We start from the raw sequence: 6,424 nt of genomic DNA, 5'->3' as shown, positions 1-6,424 counted from the left end.
TCTGTAGCCTGTCAACTATGTGTCTGTCTATCCCTGTTCTCTCCTCTCTGCACAGACCATACAAACGCTCCACACCGCGTGGCTGCGGCCACCCTAATCTGGTGGTCCCAGCGCACGACCCACGTGGAGTTCCAGGTCTCCGGTAGCCTCTGGAACTGCCGATCTGCGGCCAACAAGGCAGAGTTATCTCAGCCTATGCCTCCCTCCAGTCCTCGACTTCTGGCACTGACGGAAACATGGATCACCACAGATAACACTGCCACTCCTACTGCTCTCTCTTCGTCCGCCCACGTGTTCTCGCACACCCCGAGAGCTTCTGGTCAGCGGGGTGGTGGCACCGGTATCCTCATCTCTCCCAAGTGGTCATTCTCTCTTTCTCCCCTTACCCATCTGTCTATCGCCTCCTTTGAATTCCATGCTGTCACAGTTACCAGCCCTTTCAAGCTTAACATCCTTATCATTTATCGCCCTCCAGGTTCCCTCGGAGAGTTCATCAATGAGCTTGATGCCTTGATAAGCTCCTTTCCTGAGGACGGCTCACCTCTCACAGTTCTGGGCGACTTTAACCTCCCCACGTCTACCTTTGACTCATTCCTCTCTGCCTCCTTCTTTCCACTCCTCTCCTCATTTGACCTCACCCTCTCACCTTCCCCCTACTCACAAGGCAGGCAATACGCTGACCTCATCTTTACTAGATGCTGTTCTTCCACTAACCTCATTGCAACTCCTCCAAGTCTCCGACCACTACCTTGTATCCTTTTCCTCTCGCTCTCTCCATCCAACACCTCCCACACTGCCCCTACTATGGATGGTATCGCGCCGTCCCAACCTTCGCTCTATCTCCCCCGCTACTCCTCTCCTCTTCCATCCTATCATCTCTTCCCTCTGCTCAAACCTTCTCCAACCTATCTCCTGATTCTGCCTCCTCAACCCTCCTCTCCTCCCTTTCTGCATCCTTTGACTCTCTATGCCCCCTATCCTCCAGGCCGGCTATTACCTGGTCCTCCCTCCCGCTCCGTGGCTCGACGACTCATTGCGAGCTCACAGAACAGGGCTCCGGGCAGCCGAGCGGAAATGGAGGAAAACCGCCTCCCTGCGGACCTGGCATCCTTTCGCTCCCTCCTCTTACATTTTCCTCTTCTGTCTCTGCTGCTAAAGCCACTTTCTACCACTCTAAATTCCAAGCTTCTGCCTCTAACCCTAGGAAGCTCTTTGCCACCTTCTCCTCCCTCCTGAATCCTCCTCCCCCTCCCCCCTCCTCCCTCTCTGCAGATGACTTCGTCAACCATTTTGAAAAAGAAGGTCGACGACATCCGATCCTCGTTTGCTAAGTCAAACGACACCGCTGGTTCTGCTCACACTGCCCTACCCTGTGCTCTGACCTCTTTCTCCCTCTCTCTCCAGATGAAATCTCGCGTCTTGTGACGGCCGGTGCGCCCAACAACCTGCCCTCTTGACCCTATCCTCCTCTCTTCTCCAGACCATTTCCGGAGACCTTCTCCCTTACCTCACCTCGCTCATCAACTCATCCCTGACCGCTGGCTACGTCCCTTCCGTCTTCAAGAGAGCGAGACTTGCACCCCTTCTGAAAAACCTACACTCGATCCCTCCGATGTCAACAACTACAGACCAGTATCCCTTCTTTCTTTCTCTCCAAAACTCTTGAACGTGCCGTCCTTGGCCAGCTCTCCCGCTATCTCTCTCAGAATGACCTTCTTGATCCAAATCAGTCAGGTTTCAAGACTAGTCATTCAACTGAGACTGCTCTTCTCTGTATCACGGAGGCGCTCCGCACCGCTAAAGCTAACTCTCTCTCCTCTGCTCTTATCCTTCTAGACCTGGCTGCCTTCGATACTGTGAACCATCAGATCCTCCTCTCCACCCTCTCCGAGTTGGGCATCTCCCTGGCGCTCCCACGCTATGATTGCGTCCTACCTGACAGGTCGCTCCTACCAGGTGGCGTGGCGAGAATCTGTCTCCTCACCACGCGCTCACCACTGGTGTCCCCAGGGCTCTGTTCTAGGCCCTCTCCTATTCTCGCTATACACCAAGTCACTTGGCTCTGTCATAACCTCACATGGTCTCTCCTATCATTGCTATGCAGACGACACACAATTAATCTTCTCCTTTCCCCTTCTGATGACCAGGTGGTGAATCGCATCTCTGCATGTCTGGCAGACATATCAGTGTGGATGACGGATCACCACCTCAAGCTGAACTCGGCAAGACGGAGCTGCTCTTCCTCCCGGGAAGGACTGCCCGCTCCATGATCTCGCCATCACGGTTGACAACTCCATTGTGTCCTCCTCCCAGAGCGCTAAGAACCTTGGCGTGATCCTGGACAACACCCTGTCGTTCTCAACTAACATCAAGGCGGTGGCCCGTTCCTGTAGGTTCATGCTCTACAACATCCGCAGAGTACGACCCTGCCTCACACAGGAAGCGGCGCAGGTCCTAATCCAGGCACTTGTCATCTCCCGTCTGGATTACTGCAACTCGCTGTTGGCTGGGCTCCCTGCCTGTGCCATTAAACCCCTACAACTCATCCAGAACGCCACAGCCCGTCTGGTGTTCAACCTTCCCAAGTTCTCTCACACGTCACCCCGCTCCTCCGCTCTCTCCACTGGCTTCCAGTTGAAGCTCGCATCCGCTACAAGACCATGGTGCTTGCCTACGGAGCTGTGAGGGGGAACGGCACCTCAGTACCTCCAGGCTCTGATCAGGCCCTACACCCAAACAAGGGCACTGCGTTCATCCACCTCTGGCCTGCTCGCCTCCCTACCACTGAGGAAGTACAGTTCCCGCTCAGCCCAGTCAAAACTGTTCGCTGCTCTGGCCCCCCAATGGTGGAACAAACTCCCTCACGACGCCAGGACAGCGGAGTCAATCACCACCTTCCGGAGACACCTGAAACCCCACCTCTTTAAGGAATACCTAGGATAGGATAAGTAATCCTTCTCACCCCCCCCTTTTAAGATTTAGATGCACTATTGTAAAGTGACTGTTCCACTGGATGTCATAAGGTGAATGCACCAATTTGTAAGTCGCTCTGGATAAGAGCGTCTGCTAAATGACTTAAATGTAATGTAAAATGTAAATATAACCATGTTATTACTTCCCTGTATATAGCCATGTTATTACCTGGTACTTCCTGTATATAACCATGTTATTACCTGGTACTCCCTGTATATAGCCATGTTATTACCTGGTACTCCCTGTATATAGCCATGTGAATACCTGGTACTCCCTGTATATAGCCATGTTATTACCTGGTACTCCAGGTGAGGGGAAATTATCATCTTTGATGACATAAAACAATGACAGTTCAACGGCTTCATACACTGAATCTACAAGGACATGGACATGTCTGATATTTGCATGAAAGCTTAAATTCTTGTTAATCTAACTGCACTGTCTAATTTACAGTAGCTATTACAGTGAACAAATACCATGCTATTGTTTGAGTAGAGTGCACAGTTATGAACTGGAAAAGTTATTAATAAACCAATTAGGCCCTTTAGGAGCAGTCTTGATACAACATTTTGAACAGAAATACAATGGTTCATTGGATCAGTCTAAACTGGTGCACACACACACACTGCTGCCATCTAGTGGCTAAAGTCGGAATTGCACCTAAGATGGAATAATACAGTGTCGCCTCATTTAAAAAATAATGGAACAAACAAAAAAAATAGTTTTTTTTCTTTGTATTATCTTTTACTAGATGTAATGTGTTATATTCTCTTACATTAATTTCACAAACTTCCACAAACTTCAAAGTGTTTCCTTTCAAATGGCATCAATAAAATGCATATCCTTGCTTCAGGTCCTGAGCTACAGGAAGTTAGATTTGGGTATGTCATTGTAGGTCCTGAGCAACAGGAAGTTAGATTTTGGTATGTCATTTTAGGTGGAAATTGGAGAAAAGAGGTTTTAAGAGGTTTTAAGAACAAATTTGTATTTACAATGACGACCTACCAGAAGGCAAAAGGTCTCCTGTGGGGAGAAAAATGAAGGACAAACACACATGACGACAAGAGAGACACCACAACACTACATAAAGAGAGACACCACAACACTACATAAAGAGAGACACCACAACACTACATAAAGAGAGACACCACAACACTACATAAAGAGAGACACCACAACACTACATAAAGAGAGACACCACTACACTACGTAAAGAGAGACACCACTACACTACGTAAAGAGAGACACCACTACACTACGTAAAGAGAGACACCACAACACTACATAAAGAGAGACAACACAACACTACATAAAGAGAGACACCACAACACTACATAAAGAGAGACACCACAACACTACATAAAGAGAGACACCACAACACTACATAAAGAGAGACACCACAACACTACATAAAGAGAGACACCACAACACTACATAAAGAGAGACACCACAACACTACATAAAGAGAGACACCACAACACTACATAAAGAGAGACACCACAACACTACATAAAGAGAGACAACACAACACTACATAAAGAGAGACACCACAACACTACATAAAGAGAGACACCACAACACTACATAGAGAGAGACACCACAACACTACATATAGAGAGACACTACAACACTACATAAAGAGAGACACTACAACACGACATAGAGAGAGACACCACAACACTACATAAAGAGAGACAACACAACACTACATAAAGAGAGACAACACTACATAAAGAGAGACACCACAACACTACATAAAGAGAGACACCACAACACTACGTAAAGAGAGACACCACAACACTACGTAAAGAGAGACACCACTACACTACATAAAGAGAGACACCACTACACTACGTAAAGAGAGACACCACAACACTACGTAAAGAGAGACACCACAACACTACATAAAGAGAGACACCACAACACTACATAAAGAGAGACACCACAACACTACATAAAGAGAGACACCACAACACTACATAAAGAGAGACACCACTACATAAAGAGAGACAACACAACACTACATAAAGAGAGACACCACAACACTACGTAAAGAGAGACACCACTACATAAAGAGAGACACCATAACACTACATAAAGAGAGACACCACAACACTACATAAAGAGAGACACCACAACACTACATAAAGAGAGACACCACAACACTACATAAAGAGAGACACCACAACACTACATAAAGAGAGACACCACTACACTACATAAAGAGAGACACCACAACACTACATAAAGAGAGACACCACAACACTACATAAAGAGAGACACCACAACACTACATAAAGAGAGACACCACAACACTACGTAAAGAGAGACACCACAACACTACATAAAGAGAGACAACACAACACTACATAAAGAGAGACACCACAACACTACGTAAAGAGAGACACCACAACACTACATAAAGAGAGACACCACAACACTACATAAAGAGAGACACCACAACACTACATAAAGAGAGACACCACAACACTACATAAAGAGAGACACCACAACACTACATAAAGAGAGACACCACAACACTACATAAAGAGAGACACCACAACACTACATAAAGAGAGACACCACAACACTACATAAAGAGAGACACCACAACACTACATAAAGAGAGACAACACTACATAAAGAGAGACACCACAACACTACATAAAGAGAGACACCACAACACTACATAAAGAGAGACACCACAACACTACATAAAGAGAGACACCACAACACTACGTAAAGAGAGACACCACAACACTACATAAAGAGAGACACCACAACACTACATAAAGAGAGACACCACAACACTACATAAAGAGAGACAACACTACATAAAGAGAGACAACACAACACTACATAAAGAGAGACACCACAACACTACATAAAGAGAGACAACACTACATAAAGAGAGACAACACTACATAAAGAGAGACAACACTACATAGAGACAACACAACACTACATAGAGACAACACTACATAAAGAGAGACAACACAACATTACATAAAGAGAGACACCATAACACTACATAAAGAGAGACACCACTACACTACATAAAGAGAGACACCACAACACTACATAAAGAGAGACACCATAACACTACATAAAGAGAGACAACACATCACTACATAAAGAGAGACGACACAACACTACATAAAGAGAGACACCACAACACTACATAAAGAGAGACTCCACAACACTACATAAAGAGAGACACCACAACACTACATAAAGAGAGAGAACACAACACTACATAAAGAGAGACACCACAACACTACATAAAGAGAGACACCACAACACTACATAAAGAGAGACACCACTACACTACATAAAGAGAGACACCACAACACTACATAAAGAGAGACACCACTACACTACATAAAGAGAGACACCACTACACTACATAAAGAGAGACACCACTACATAAAGAGAGACACCACAACACTAC

This window comes from Oncorhynchus keta, chromosome 30 (assembly GCF_023373465.1).
Source record: "Oncorhynchus keta strain PuntledgeMale-10-30-2019 chromosome 30, Oket_V2, whole genome shotgun sequence".
In the NCBI taxonomy this organism is placed as follows: Eukaryota; Metazoa; Chordata; class Actinopteri; order Salmoniformes; family Salmonidae; genus Oncorhynchus; species Oncorhynchus keta.
This window is presented reverse-complemented; position numbering follows the sequence as displayed.